Raw genomic sequence first — 16967 nt, 5'->3', positions numbered from 1 at the left:
TATACTTTCCTCTACAACTCTGCAAATTTTGGTGAAAATGACATGGATTTTGAATAAAGTGCAGCATTTATTGTACGTTTGTAGTTTGTTACTAAAATTTTACATTTTTTAGATTTGGGTTTTGTTATAGTTTCCGCCTTTTTTAAGAACTGCCAGCGCTGTTAAACTTAAAATTGCAAACAAATAGCAATTTAAATAGATTCTCCTTTCGAACGATACAATTATTAACTCTTTTGCGAAATTTGATGACTTTTTCATGTATTTTGACTGAGTAATAGAGGTTTAAACTCATTGTAGTAATCTTGGGCGGTCTAAAAATGCAAAATTCTTTTGAATGCGCAATTCTTAAGAACATCAATTTGGGTGAACTTTGAAGCTCTATAGCAAAAAATCAAGCACATGGACCTATGTTAATTTTTGCATATTTCGAATATTAAGGTTCTAAAGTATCTATGTGCAAAGTTTGGTGAAAATGACATGGATTTCACTTTAACTGTGGAACGTCCTTAAATCAACAATATACAAGGCAAATGAACGGAGATGCTATTGGCCTATAAAGTATTAGATTCAGTATATACTTAACTCAGGCCTACTTGGTTCAATCTTAAAACCAAGTCTAGCTTATTTCTGTGTTTCAAAATGATAATCATTTTATTACACCAAACTCAGCAATCTAATATCATGATCTAAGCATTATCAGACCACAGGTGTTTTCTCTAAATTATTCATATCCCCTAACAAACTAGAAACAAAATAAATAATTCAAAGCCTGGTTTACATTGGCAATTTTTTTTTCTTCAAAATCTAAATTCTGTCACATAAGTACAATATGTAACCAAACCAGATCACCTCTGATTTTCATAACTTACAGAAAGCCTATGATATCTTAGAGATATTCATAAAGTTAATGATTACCTCCTGATAAAATGACCTTACATTTCAAAACCATTCAACCCTAATCATGTAAGTTTATTACTTCCTCTACATAGTGCCAGTATGAATTATCAATTTTATCACCTGTTTTCATATTGCACAGGTGAACAATGTGGGCCAGCTCAGTAGCTTGCAATTGCATTGGGGTTACAATGGTTTGTTTGGAAGTTGAATGAGTTTATTTTTCATAAGTCAGAATGAATTCAATAACTTGTAGGACTAATATCATTAAATTATTCTTGTCCATTTGATTACACAAAACCATGAAGCTTTAATGCACAGGTTCATATCAAACCAATGAAAAAAAAATTGTATAGTTATGAAAGTAATAAGCATTCCATATCTTGCTAAATTTAGCTCAAAAGAAACTAGATGAAATACATCTTGGCCTATATTGGCATACATGTACCTTTGTATAATAATTGGACATCTATGGAAAATATTACTGATTTATACGACATACATTTATAAATATTTTTGTTTATGTTTTCAATATCGTAAAACAAAATGTTCATGCCAAATGAAGTTTGTTAAAGGACAAGTCCACTCCAACAGAAAGTTCATTTGAATAAAAAGAGAAAAATCCAACAAGCTTAAGACCGAAAATTTCATCGAAATCGGATGTAAAATAAGAAAGTTATGACATTTTAAATTTTCGCTTAATTTCACAAAACAGTTATATGCACATCCTGGCTGGTATGCAAATGAGGAGACTGATGACGTCATCCACTCACTATTTCTTTTGTATTTTATTATATGAAATATGAAATATTCTAATTTTCTCCTAATGTCAAGTGAAACAACGATTAATTCCTCTCTGAATATCAAGAATTAGCATTGTGCAATACTATATGGTTCAATCAAGTTGGTCCTTATTGTCAAATCTGTAAAAAATGAAAAATTGTATAATTCAAACAATAAAAAACAAAAGAAATAGTGAGTGATAGACATCATCGACTGACTCATTTGCATACCACTGAGTTATGCATATCACTGTTTTGTTAAAAATAAGCGAAATTTTTAAAATGCCATAACTTTCTCATTTTACATCCGATTTTGATGAAATTTTCAGCGAAATGCTTGTTTGATTTTTCCCTATTTATTCAATTCAACGTTTTCCTGGGGTGGACTTGACCTTTAATATATTCAAATTCAAACTAGTTACACAATGACAATATATGGGAGAGGGGGGGGGGGGGGCTGACAAAAATTATCCCACCCTCTCAAAGTGAAAATATGCTGGTATGATTGTAGTTGGTCCATGTTGTAATTAATTTGGTTAGCCACATAGTAAGGGGGAACAAAATTTCTCTGCTTTTTCCAAGCCAGCATGTGAAGCAAAAAGCCTTGGAAACTCAAGCATCCAAAAAAATGACTTTATTTTTTAAAGTGAACATGTAACAGATGCTTGAGTTAAACCCTGGAAATCTCTCTTGAATACCCCTCCATGATCTTGTAAAGTCATATGAATTCTTGAGTTGCCATTGCGGAAGTCTTTGAACATGTCAAATCCTAAACACTAACATGGTTGTTCTTCTCTCTACTTTATTGCTCAATAAATGACTGAATAGCAGATGGGAAAGAAGGGGAGCAATAAACTAGCAGAGATTGAAGTCATACACATATATGCTTTTCATTAACCCCGGGAAATACACATATATGCTTTTCACACTGCACTTTTTCCCCTTAACCCCAGGAAATTGGTGGGGCTAAGGGGGGTCTTAGCCCCACCAATTTCCCGGGGTTAAGCTTAGCCCACTTCGTTTTCACACTACGTTTTAGCAAAGTGGGCTAGCACGGTAAATAGTACGGTACTATCTGGCCCTGCAAAAAAGCAGGGTTAGCCGGCTTATTGTGGTGCTAGCACCACAATTGCGGTGCTAAGAGATGCAGTGTGAAACGAAACGGGCTAAGGAAAAGTGGGGCCAAGCAATAACCAATCACAGAAGTCGAAATTGCACGTTAATCACGCTCTGTATGGTAAAATCATCAATATTCATGAGCTGTGGGATAGTCCGGGGTTAAGGCGTTAACCCCGGCTAAGCAGATAGTATGGGGTTAAGAAAGACAGTGTGAATCCAAAAAAGATAGTATGGGGTTAAGGATAGTCCCGGGGTTAAGGATAGTATGGGGTTAAGGAAATGCAGTGTGAAAAGCATATCTATCAGCATCATATGCTTCCATCTCCCTACAATCCTCTACCCAGTAGTACATTACAGAATTAATTACACCAACAATAACCAAGTAAGTTGTTTTTTTCAATGTCACAGAGCTAATGTGAACTTATTCATGTTTAAAATACACTGCCTAAGATTTAAAATATCTTGTTTACACTGAATTATAATGAATAATATTGAATTTTGATTTGATATCACTTGTGTATACCTACATACATTGATTACAAGTCAATAATTGTAATAATTGAAATGAAAATTCACAGCAGACATCTTACTATGTAAAAGTCACTTTTTAGTGTTATAAGTGTAGAAAATTTCAAGTAGAAGTTTTGATTTCATACCTTGACAGCAACACCTCCATTTACCGGAGGTTTTTCTTTTGGTGTGTGTTCCTCGCAGTATAACTGCCCCTCCATCTCTCTCCTCCTGTACATGGGCAAAATAAAAAAATATATATCATGAAGAAAGCAAACTTGGAGAAGAATGATCAATTTATCATATCATGAAATACATCTTTTAATCTGCATTGCAAAGAAAATATAGCATCAAAGTGGTTTTGCTCTTAAAAGCAAAAACAACAAATAATGAAAATGAAGTACGTAACACAGAGTGACACTTACTGTAAAATGTCATTAAAAAAATTGAGCTTTGACTCTGAAAATACTAAATTTACATAGTTCAAACAGAATATTGTCATCACTCTTCATTGAATTAGCATTATGTAGGTGGAATAATTAAAGCATACATCAACATCATCATCATCATACATTCATACCACATGACACATTTGTCATGAAAAATTTGTGCGATCATACATAAGACTGTATCTCCTCATCTCATGAAACAAGACAACAGCAAATGCACAGTCTTTCACAATGCACATTCTTTCACGATGAACTGTTTTTTTTTAATTAACCAAATACAAGATCCAGATAAAATATGCTATGATTTTCTTCATTTGTTTTTTATAACAGGATGTATTATTTTAAATTCCTTTAATGGTGTAGAATGGCCAGCGGACCTGATTAGACAATTTTTAAAGCTTCAATCTCTGAGAAATGGCAGAATTTACCAGCAATTATTTTTTAAGGGGGGGGGGGGATTGATCAAATATGTGGTATTATAGTGCAAGATTGAGAAATTTCCACATTTCATAACACAAGAAGTCTGTGTGAGAACTGAGAATGGATGCAGATAAATCACTCAAAGCAATATTACCTTCGACGCAATGAGAATCTGCGTCCAGGAATAGCGGCAATTACAGGCGGCATTTTGACAAGATAATTCTCACAAGCTGATAAAAAATAATCCAAATGGGTGCATGTGTTTCAAAGCACGGGCAAGTCGTGCTAAAAATATCCTTCTTGGCTTAATTCCTCAAGATAAAATTTCACTCTGGCTTTCCGACTTGCTCTCCTCAAAACCGCCTCCTCCCAAAGTTAGAGAGCACCGCAGTAATCCTTGTCAGGTCCAGAAAATGTAGAGATGTAATATGGAGATTGGTGAAGGGCTAGGAGGGGGCTGGATCACAGAGCCAAATAAGGGGCTGACCAAGACGGAGAAATAGAGAAAGTATTTTATTGAATGATTCTATCCATGAGTGTGAGTCTGGTAAAAGAATCGCTCGGGACGGTGCGATCACTGCGGCGGCGAGTAAATGAGGTTCGGTAATGGGTCTGAGTCAAAATAAGATGGCGAACACAGATGTGTCGGGGGGAAAATGTTTTCCTTATTCCTCATCCGGGGGGGGGCCCGAAACCTTCCGGGAAAGATCTTCAGATCAAATATTTATTGATATGATTGAGCCGAGACTGTCGACGACGGTGTATGGTGGATGGATTAAGCCGCTGGGGTTTGCCCAACAATTACAGGTTATCCATCAGAATGATCACAGATAGTGATTAAGATCCTTTGTTGGACTTGAAAGTTGGGTCAATGATGTTGATGTGATGAGATGCTTGGAGTTGAATCAGACTCTTGATTATGAATGATGAGGTTCAAGCACTTGGGGACCAGAAAGTCAGACTGTCAGATACCAATGAGCATCACCCTGCTTCCGCTTAAACAATGCAGTGATGATAAGCACGGATGACTGTCCAATAGATCAATACACGCTTACTCACAACCCAAGCGACAATCAGCAATGAATTATAAGGCCAAGTTCTCGAAACAATCATGGAGCGAAAAATGCAATTATTGCCTTCATCAAAATCACAACGCGATGTGTAATCCAGATGGGTTTGAAAAACAAAGGGTTTGTTATTCTCTATGGAATGTTGGTAGAAATAACAGAGTAACTTTCCTTTGATACAGTAGTGATATCCATCAAACTATCACCCTTGTAGTAAACAAATTCCTTCACTTTGCCTTCTGGCTGCTATCTGAAGTCCAGAGAAGGTCAAATATTATACTCCAAAATCTGGCCAAGGAGATGTAATTGCTTCAGCAAATGTCCTTAGAGAGTGCCTTCTTTCTACCCATTAGCCAACACAGCATGAACAACGCTCCAACTGGGTTTGGAACACTTTTAACAAACGGGAGAAAAACAGTGCTTGACCGTTCTTTCGTAACAGTGGTCAAATAAAGCCAGTTTTGATCCCCAAAATTAATTCGAAGTATGAACTTCTCAGATAACTTATCATGTAATTCAACTTTACAGCTGGGACAGAGTGATCTTTACAGAGTTTCACTCCCAACTGGAAGTGTATAATCCAAACAGTGAAGCCAAGGTTATACCAGTTCTTGTTGCTGCGTCTAGTGGTACAACTTCCAGTATTCAAGGAAAACACCCATGCAGGAAGGAAAAAATTGAGAAGTCAATAACGCTGCTATGCAATCTGATCCAATCCGGGGAAAGCGTTAGATCCTTTCGGTGACATCACAACTAAGATCTCTGATGAGAGAGACAGAAGGATAGTACTAAGAGATTTCTTTGAGAAAGAAACCCCAACATATTCCCCCAAGTTCTCCTCAATAATTAACTGATGTGACAGTGAGGAAAGAAAATTAGCAAGTGCACAATGATTGATCGAAATATTTGGAAACCATCTACAATCAGTCAATGGGGCACAGTGACAGTGATCTAAAGCGAAGCCAATGATAATTAAAAACTGATCACAACGTTGGCTCTTGATGAGTGATGTAGTCAATGGAATGATAACAAATGCTGCTCCTCTAACTCCAAGTTGGCAAGAGATGAGCTTCAGCAGCCAGAATAGCTAGGAGTGAAACACTTCTTGTCCTGGCTAGCTAGGTCTAGCCAAACCAGGGTCTGGCTTGTCTGAGAACTTGGAATGAAGTGAGGAGAAGGGGGCAGTGAGCAAGGAAGGAAGGGAAGCCTTGGCTGTGGTGTATTCAACCAACAGGAAGCACTGTGTTATTACGACCAATCACAAGGATCTGGAGTTACTTCCTCTTCACAGCATTCCCCTAAACCTGACACTGCCACACAAGGGAGCTTTCACACAACACACATTTATCAAAATCTGAAATGATCTTCCATAAAACCTTTTTTCAGACTCCAATTTTCTCATGAATCCAATCCTTGCATAGGCTAACGTCATTTAAAAGTCAAGTGTGAGTGGATTCCTTTTCAAACAGAGAGAAATAGTATACATGAGAGGGGTATAATCCCTATATAGATTCCAACATTGAGGTAAACCCCCATATACCAGCAAGAAAATGTTACTGGGCAAAGAGTATAACACTAAGCCAGGGGCTTTCACACTTGCCCCATTTATCCTTATCAAGTAGGATCAAACCTTAATTGAGACACTGAAGGGTACTTCCAACATGACAAGCTCCATGCGCCTTCCTTTTTGGTAGGGTCCATGCCCTAAATAAGTCTATTCAGGTCTGCAATTTATGCTTTTTATTTAGCTTGGTTACAATGTAATATTGTTTGAGACTCGATGAAGATGAATTTGACATTCTAAAGATAGGACTCCCGCCGACGTCTGTAACATTTTCGGTTCAACGCCTTTTAATCCAATCACCTATACAAAGACCCATTAGGGAGGGGGGTTACCCATACACAGATTCCCCTTTTAATGGCATTTTCTCAATATGTAGCAAAATACCATTTATCTTAGAAGTGATTTTATTGGGCAGTTTGCACTTTCTCCCTACATACCAAATAAGAAACTCATCTTATGAATTAGTCTTCATACCAGACCCTGTTCATGTGTAACATGCAGATCTGCTGTAATATTCAAAGTCAACAGGCCTATGGATTTGTTATAAATCCATAAATATTTTAGCAAATATCTCTTAATTTCTCATAATAATCATTTTCTACATTTTTCTCTTCCTCCCTCCACTTCCCATTTTTTTCTCCTCATAAATCTTTCTTTGTCTGCCATTCCATCTTTCTTTTTCTCTCTCTCGTTATCTATCTGGCTCTTTCGGGATTAAGTGGCCTGAAACATAATTAAAAGTAATTTTGATCAGAACAACATTCAAGCACCAAACTTATAATGAATAGGGTCTGCAGCTCTAAACTACCAATTGAGGGGGTAATTCACATTAGTCAGATCTTCTCTAAATCACCGCTGCATTGTTACTTAATTACTCCATGGCTAGACACATCAAACCATTTTAATTCATGCAAATATTTACACACCCCTCTCTACTACCTTCAAATGAAATTGACTGCTAGACAGGAAAATTCTCCTTTAGAAATAGTTCAATCACACCGCACAGGGATTCTATGATCAAATTTCACACTTTTCATCATTTTAGATCTCAAAACCCTTGCAATATAGCTGAATCACTTTCTACTCACGCTACATTGAAGACCTATTGTCTGCCCTAGTTGCATTAAACCCAGTATTTTTAATAAAGTACGTAAAACTTGGGATGTTTATGTTCTTTTATGCACGCATCAATCTACACAATTAAATCTAAAAGCTGATCATCCTTTTCATCATAGCAACAACTGCATGAGCGAGAGTCAGCTTTGTAAGATTTTAAACAATATCTAGATGTATAAATGGTGGTAAATTAAAAAGGTGCAAATATTAGCATCAATTTCGAGTGAATCATATAGTAAATGTCAATAATAGTTCACAGAAACACAAATATCTAATTAATGGTAGATTACTGTTGAATGGAATAAATAGACAAAAATTAAGTAGAAAGAGGTGACAAACTACGCAGGGGATGACCTAGCCTGCTGTGCAAACCCTTTAATTTAAGTTAGTCTGAATATGCAGCCTATAATGCATTGTGTACTGAAGGCTTGAAATGGCAAGTTTTGTATAGCTAGCCTTTGCATGGAGACCCACTCGTTGATCAAAGTTTTAATCAGGGTCTGTGCCTGCAGAATATTGATGACCATGGGGTGTGTTTCACAACGAGTGAAGTCTGACTTCAGTCATGCTTTACGCTTATGATAACCAGCATTATGTCAATGATGGATATGTGAACAGATACTATATCTGCTTAATATTATTATTAATTGATTACACAGTAGCATGCGTCCCATAAATTAGATCTCACCAACATGGTGATGAATTATATACCACATGAAACATGGAATTTACGTTCAATTTTAGACAGACTGAAATCTTTGTGGAACACCCCTAGGTTGATTTTAAGATTGTAATAGTTCTGTAATAACACCCAGTTCCATAAATTACTTCAATCATTAGATCCGTCTTCACCAGCTTAGCACAATACTCTGAGAAGAGGACAAACAACTTTCCTAGAGCTCAGCTTTATTTACTGGAAAATACTTGTGGGGAACATTTCATGAAAAACCTTGTCAGTAGATATAACTGACAAACTTGCTCTCGGCCAATCACAGGCAATGATTTTAGCAGCTTTTAACGATTGTTAGTGACAAGATGCTTCATGAAATGCTCCACTGTTCATTCCAACTAACAGGGCGGGGACTTCCCTTTCACAATGATTACCCCCTCCTTCATACAATGACCCTTTTCCTGCACCCCTCATGACCAGTCCCGAGTTGGTAGGCAGGTTTCCCCTTCTTCGCTCTAAAATCTTTAAATTACATCCTCTTAAATTAAGTGTTAATTGATGATAGCTAATTATTTCTTCAGAGACTTTGATGGTTAAGTACATGTATTACTTTTAATACAGACAAATTTGCTTTTGATGTAAAATCAGCAATATCTGAAAATATTAGACAAATGGACAAAAACAAGTGAAAACAATAAAGATTTGCTGTGCATTGGGCTTGATCATGGGCGGAAATCAAAAATAGTAGGGGGACACAATATCAAATGCCCCCCCTACTATTTCTGGTATTTTATGATGGAGAAAAATACATCATTCACAATCGAAATAATACATGTATTTTGGACTAAATGACCTTACATTTTTGGTGAAAACCTTTTTTTTTTTTAATGACCTAACATTTTTTTTTGCTTGTCAATTTGTTGGGGGTTAAGATAACCTTACATTTTGGGTGATAACCTTTTCTCTTTTTTTTGCTTGTCAAATTCTCCAGCCCCTGGTCCCCCCTACCTTTGGGGGCAGATTACCGCCCATGGGCTTGATGGTGCCCAGTGGACACAGAAGGTTTGTGGAGTCAGTGTGGTCTGCTTGTGACACACAGATTATGACGATCACAAGGATTCTTTATTGGTACATTATAATAGGTACGCTTAATTCATTCTAAAACTGGTGAAAAGTTTGCAATTTTGATAACACCAGAAGATGAAATGAAAATTAAGATTTTGAATCTGGACAAAGTTACTATCTAGACTTTTTCCCCCACCCTCAATATCAACCCTCCATCCTTCTTACCGCTCCCCTTCTATGCTCACAGTAATATATTATGAAAAGGGAATAGAATAATGGGCATGTTGATTCCACGACATTAGGAATCATTGAGAATGGAGATTTTAATTAATGGTAACCTTGTTCCTACTTTAATTATCTCTACATAGGCATCATATGACAGCTATTCATCATCAAATATCTAATATAAAGGTTACAATGACATCTATAATTCATCTTTGATGCAATATCTTGTATCTCTTACACTAAATTAATGCTCCTAATGTAAATGATACTTCCCTTTCCATCTCTCTCAATCATCTTTCTTTCTTTCCTTCCTTCCTTTCTTTTTTCTCTACTTCTCTCACTCTCTCTCAATGTCAATCATTTAATTCTTTACTTTCTTCTCTCTTTATTCCTATCTATAAATAAAATATTACATTCTTTCACCAACCCTCTTTTACTCTCGCACTGAATGCAGGACCAAAAGGACTTTACTGCACTCAAACACTTCAGAAAGAAATTCACTTTAATTCCTTATGGGTCCAACTAATAGAGTCCTTAAATATCTTAACCTTCCTTGTGTCAGCTCATCTAGATTTATTGCCAAGCAATATCATCTGATAATGAAATACAAGATGATGACTGGTTATTGAAATGTCTTCATTCCCAAGGGTGTGCACAATGATGGCAAATTAGTTGATAAATGCATCCTTGTACTATCATTACTTATTTCAAGATAGATCCGACATACCCCCCCTCCCCTCTCTCGAGTGAAAAAAAAAATTTCCCTTCAACTTTACATTTATTTTCCATCTATGCAGGGAATCCCCTGACTGCATATTTCTAGCTCTATCTGCAGTTCTCTCAATTAGAACTCTACCCCCTCCCCCTTGCCCCCCCCTCACCACTACGGGCAATCCAGCCGGTACAGGCGTCAGGAGACAGGGACAGTTACACACTTTTTTTAATGAATAGCATCTTGCTTCAAGCTCTGCTATGTCCTATAATTAGCTCATTATCTAAGGCAGGACATCTCCATGTTTTGTTGATAGATAACTCCGTAGAGTCCCAGAAACAAAAGCAATTGGTCAAGTCGCCCTTAATTGGCTAGGACGAGGCTTTAGTTTCGATCCTAGACTTTACTTGATTCAATTTGAAGCATCTTGTTTATTACCACAGTCTACAAAGCTTCAATGCATTCACTTGAAGCAAGCCAGATCATATTTCAAACGAAAATGTGACCGGTAGAAGGGATAGGTGTTGTAATTGGAGCGCATAATTGGCCGAAAAACAATATCCACTTCTATATGAAGCATGGACCAGTAGATATTATGACTGTTTCTTTTATTTCCCGAGGTATCATGCGAACAGACGTGAAAATTACCCTCAAATACGATGAGCTATGAGGCAGCTTATGATAAGTCAGATCCGCATGAGAACGGGGTCTAAGTATCATTTTCAGTAAAATGAGGCGGGGCAAATTGGGTATTCCGCACTTGGGACCCGTAACACAAAGGTCAGCGATTAATCGCTAATTTGAATTTCAATTCTGATTGGTTCCTAGTCAGGAAATCCGCTTGCAATGATGATCTTGATACTGTAGGCCATTTTATTTAGCGATTAATCGCTAACCTTTGTGTACCTGGCCCTGGTCACTTACCATATATGCTGACGTGCTTATATTCTTGATATCACAAGTTGATCTTTTGAAATCGAGAAATCCTTTTTGTGTTAGCAAATGATTATTTTTAATATCAATAGCTAGAATTAAATGATAAAAACAGTGTGCTATACATCACACTGGCTTGAAAATCATGGGATGAAAGGGGAAGTTCACCCTGACAAAAAGTTTATAGTAAACAAAGCAGAAAAAATAAATATAATGCCGAAGGTTTGAGAAAATCCATCAAAAAATACAAAAGTTATTAGAAGCTTAATCATTTGATTTGTGATGTCATATGCGAGCAGCTTCCCTACATAACGTATGCCCAAAAAATAATGACGTCATTTTCTCAGAAAATTGAAAATTATTTTTACTGTACATTCAGTATATCAAAAGACAAATCATTTCACACCTGTTCCTAAAAAGGAAACAAAAACAAATCAGGAATCATTAAAAATTGAAATTTATGCATTTTATATTAAATAACATATGGGGCAGCTGCTTGTTTATGACGTCACAAATCAAAAACTTTAAATTCTAATAACTTTCTTAATATTTAATTGATTTTTCTCACACCTTCACCAATGTTTTTTTATAATTTTTTCTGCCATTTTTACAACAAACTTTTCTTCAGGGTGAACTTCCCCTTTAAATATATTAATATTACACATTGCATAGAGAATTCTTTTTTTTCCTTTAAACACAGACACTAATGATACAGTCACACCCACGAAACTGACTCCAAACCAATTGATGGTATGTCATTGGTATAAATGTTACAGCCTCTCTCGGTCTGGAGTCGGTTTCTCTGATGTGACTAGGCCCAAGAGCGGTTGTTATTCACCCAGCTGAGAAGGATCAAAGTCAATTACTGAAATAGATTCAGTCTGATCCTTCTGTAGAGGAGTTAGGGTGTCTTGTACTTTGCAAATACACCAGGAAATTCACAACAATGTCAGAGTGATTAGGTGAATCTCAGAAGGGAATTGTGGAGTAATCTTACTTTTGTCTGTAACAAATCCCAATTGTCTCATTCTGTGGGTGTTGGAATTTCCTTGAACAGTTATAAGGAAATGAGATGGTGTTTTGGGGTTTGTGTGTGTGTATGAGTGTGGCTGACATCAAATAGAAGGAGATGGAAAGAGGAAAGTGATGATGAAAGAAAGAGAGAGAGTCAGAGAGGAGGAGGAATGAGAAAAGGGAAAAGCAGGGGCCGCGGAAACCATTTTCCAAAACCGTAAAAATTACCATCTGATTATGATTTTTTGCATGGTCGGCCCCCCACTTTCGGCTCAGCCCCCGCACTTTCAAAGCTGTTCCGCAGCCCCTGAAAAGAGAGTTAGAGAGAGAGAAAGAGAGAGCAACAAAAAAAGAGGAAAGAAAGGGAGAATGAGAGAGAATATAATATATATATATAAAATATAAAGAAAGGTAAAGAAAAAGAGAAGAGAGAAGAGCGAAAGGGGGGGGGGGGGGTTAATTGAATGATTAACTAGACATGGAGGAGGGGATGGGAGACCTTAGGGGAGAGGGAGTGGCAGGAATGGGATGGGGAGAGGGATAACTGGGGAGTGTTTCATCAACATTTTCATCCAACAAGTTGTCAGATCAGACATCTTTCTCTGATGTTGATTGGCTGAGAGGTACTGTTACTATGGTAACTGTCGGATAAAATGGGACTTGTCAGATAAAACATCCGACAAGTCCTTTCATGAAACGCTCCCCAGTTTTACAATAATGAAATCAATTAAAGTAGATTGATAGAGCAGACAATATTTGTTTAAAAGATGACTGGTTGCCAAGAGACAAAAAACTGTCTAATACTGCAGAAAGAAAGGGGGGGTACCCATAATTAATCATTAGTAATGTTGACATTGACATGATGACATCAAAGTTAAAAGCATACTAACATCATTCCTATGGCAACGCATCAATTCATTACAGCTGATATTGAGCCCAAACCCATTATACAGCTTCCATTCTAAACAATGAGTTTACGATTGAGTTACCATTTGAATCATTACATGTTCCATGGTTGATTATGATGATTTCTGACAGTCATTGAATAGCAGTTTTTTTTTGCACTGCTATTTAGAGTGTTTCATCCCCGCAATTCAACCAATGTACTCTTTATAACGATAGCACTGTACACACTGACCGACACTGAATATATTTCATGCAGTAATTCATTGACCCAGTCGATTGCAAAGAAGAGTGGGTTGGTAAAAAGATGAGCCATGGAAACGATCCCTTTTCAAGTCCATTAACTTCAGATTAAATCAAATTGGAAGGCAATAAAAGCACTTTTATAATGGTCAATCCACTCATTGGTAAACCATGTTGATGTGAATTGAGCACTGAACTAAAAATTAATAATTAGTCTCAACTCAAAGATGGATGATATCTAACGATCTAACCTGTTGAAGACCGAGCCTGAATAATTTATGCACCCGGGGTCTATGGAAACGGCATGTCTGGACCTTGTATAAATTGAAAAATTGGCTGCAATTTAATCTTTACTAAGTTGGAGTACCAAACATATCCTAGGGATGCCAGTTGGAATTGATCAGAGGGCCTGAAAATCACCTAGAATACAATATTTTGTACATAAAAATGCTCAAACTATGGCCTGAAAATAAACTGCCAGAGCCTGAATTCAGGCTTTTGCCTGAAAACTGGCATCCCTGATATTCTCCTCTGTATATTGCCATTATACTACAAAACTCAAGCAAAATTTTGAAATTCGCGACTATGGAATTAATGACAGGACCCCCAAAAATATATACAGGGAAATAAGTCCAGACAAATTCAATAGTCCACCTGAAGAAAAACAAATCAAATGAATACCCCCCACACAATGAACTGGGACTCTACGCCTGAAAGAAACAATTAGAAAACACGTTCTACCACAAGACAGTTATATACAATCTGACAACATTGAAAGGGGACTAATGTGAGATTATCTTTCTTAATCTGAAGATGTAAGGATTAGAGGATAAGCTCCTAATGAAAGCTCATTTCCTCAACAAGACCAGGAAAGGTTCTGTTTTTAACTTGACAAAGATAGACATGGTCTATTATTTCCTGGTGATCCATTTGGGGGCTTGTCACTGATTTTGGAAGATGCAGGAAAAATGCTGTCATAATTGTAACAAATAAAAACAAAGAAGTGTTATTATAAAATCATTTCTGATTTATCTATTTCTTCCTTCCTGTTTTTTCTTCTTACTTACCCCTTCAAGATAATCTGATATGACTTATCAGGACAAAAATAGTATCAGCATTATAAAAGTGTTTATAAAATGCTAGGAGACTCCCCACTTTACCAAGGGAGGCATTTCTCGTATCAGACTTGGAAGAGCCGTGGTGTAGTGGTTCTGACTCTCGCCTTGTAAACAGAGGGTCGTGTGTTCGAATCCCACCGCGGTCTAGCGTCCTTTGGCAAGGCGTTAATCCACACTTTGCCACTCTCGACCCAGGTGCTAAATGGGTACCCGGTAGGATGCGAAAGATATTGTATGTTTGATTTTGCCAGCGCCATAATGAGGCTGCGATGAATGCAAGGAATGCTCCCCAGGGAGTGGAAATTGTGCACTTTTCGTGCGGGATTGAAATGAATCCAATGACCGGGGTAATAATATGCTGTAACGCGCTTTGAGCCATTCTGGGAAAAGCGCTCTATAAAAATTGGCTATTATTATTATTATTATTATTATCTAAAACTTAAAGAGATAGGGATTTCTTCCAGACAAGTGTTTTAGCATCATTCTTGAACCTGGCAGAAATAATCCAGATAGCAGCTTAAAGCCATAAAAATACCATCACGATGAAAATTACAATTAATTTTCTCATCCTTTACTTGCTGTAATTCAGATTGCTTTACAAGAATGATGTTAGCAAAATCCACCTAAAAAGCACTCTCGATCACAAAGATTTACAGGTATCGATGGGGCCTATCTGTTTCCTTTCAATTTGCTGACTGGCAGCGTTTTCATGGGTCAGAGTTGTTGATTGCATGGGCAATGAGTAACAGGATCTCAACTTGATAAGTTCAAATTGACGAGGAGAGATGAGTAACACAGAGTCTCCCTGCACCCAAACTGATCGGTCATCTCCCAGGTTGTCATCAATTGGATACTAGTTTAAATCCAACATGAAGGGAATGGTGGGAGAGGGTGAATTTTCTTGGTTGCAATATTTCTGTACAAATAGTTCCATACACATGCATATGACTAGGAATGCATCAAACTTTCACTTGCCATTTTTTAAAACCTCTTTGTATAAAAAATCAATATTTTATCAGGGTCCTGTCATTTGGAATTCCATTCCTTGCCAAATTCGTAACAGTACATCTCTAAATGTTTTCAAGAAGAAATATAAGACTTTTTTACTGGATCATTATCATTTGCATTAATATTGTAGGCTCTTGTATCGTAGTTTTGTTTTTGTCTAGGGTCTGTACTCTGTACGGTATTTTGGTTTCTTAATTTTTAGTATAATTGTGTTATTTCAATTTATTTCATTAAGTATCTTGGGTTGGCGTTTATAAGGCTCGTCCTTTTTTGCCACTGCCCTCACTCATGTTATCTGGATTTTATTGTATATTCGTGTCATCTATCTTATCTGTTATATGTTTGTACTTTGCTGATTTCTTTTTATGAGTGAAAAATAAATATGAATTGAAAAAAAAAGTCATCACACTACAACCCACCACATACACACACACATAAAAATAGGCACCGTTACTTATCATTATCAGGACAGATCATCAATAAATGTATCACATGATCTCTTCTCATTACTCTCTTTTTCATGTACCAAGAAAATTATAAACCAGTAGCGCACCATGGAGTTACATGGTTAACAGACCACCAATAATTTGCACATTATTTACTGCAGAGATAGTGCTTAATGTTTTATACCTCCATCTCAATGCTTCGAGGAAGCCTCACAGTGAGAGTGAGGTAAATTAAATCGAAAGGAATCAATAGCATTTGTTATGCAAAGTGTAAGAGTGTAATGTATGCCGCCCTCTAGACTCGAGCACGTGACCAACAGGTAATAGGAGAGGAAAATCGTGTTTAACCCACAAATTTGAATTGCTTCCTCAAACAAGCCATCATCCCACAGACAAGGCTGAACTTAAGATGGAAGAGAGGGTTACAGGGAGAGATGTTTACAGTGAGATACTATGAGAGAGAGAGAAAGCGGGAAGTTTGACTGAGGGTGCACGGAATACATGGACAAAGAGAGAGAAAGCGGGAAGTTTGACTGAGGGTGCACGGAATACATGGACAAAGAGAGAGAATAAGTGATGGTGAGTGCAAAAAAAGGAAAGTGAAAAGTGAGAGGGGACAAACTGGAAATAATTTATAGAGAAACAAAAGAGGGGGATAGAAGCAAATAGAAAGGGAGATAGAGAAAGAGAGAGAGGGGGGGAGGAGACA

At 37.0% G+C, this 16967-nt stretch overlaps 1 long non-coding RNA gene across 1 annotated transcript; it reads right to left on the bottom strand.

The window, feature by feature from the left end:
* Nucleotides 1-3451: 3451 nt before the first annotated feature.
* LOC129275609 (uncharacterized) lies at nucleotides 3452-6525 on the bottom strand. The gene is made up of 2 exons (XR_008586031.2): nucleotides 4329-6525; nucleotides 3452-3536 (listed from the first exon to the last, which is right to left on the bottom strand). It is a non-coding gene; the product is annotated as an uncharacterized LOC129275609 (long non-coding RNA).
* Nucleotides 6526-16967: the final 10442 nt, after the last annotated feature.

The sequence above is a fragment of the Lytechinus pictus genome, chromosome 14 (assembly GCF_037042905.1).
Source record: "Lytechinus pictus isolate F3 Inbred chromosome 14, Lp3.0, whole genome shotgun sequence".
In the NCBI taxonomy this organism is placed as follows: domain Eukaryota; kingdom Metazoa; phylum Echinodermata; class Echinoidea; order Temnopleuroida; family Toxopneustidae; genus Lytechinus; species Lytechinus pictus.
The sequence above is the reverse complement of the archived record's forward strand: the minus strand, read 5'-3'. Positions and strand labels throughout refer to the sequence as shown.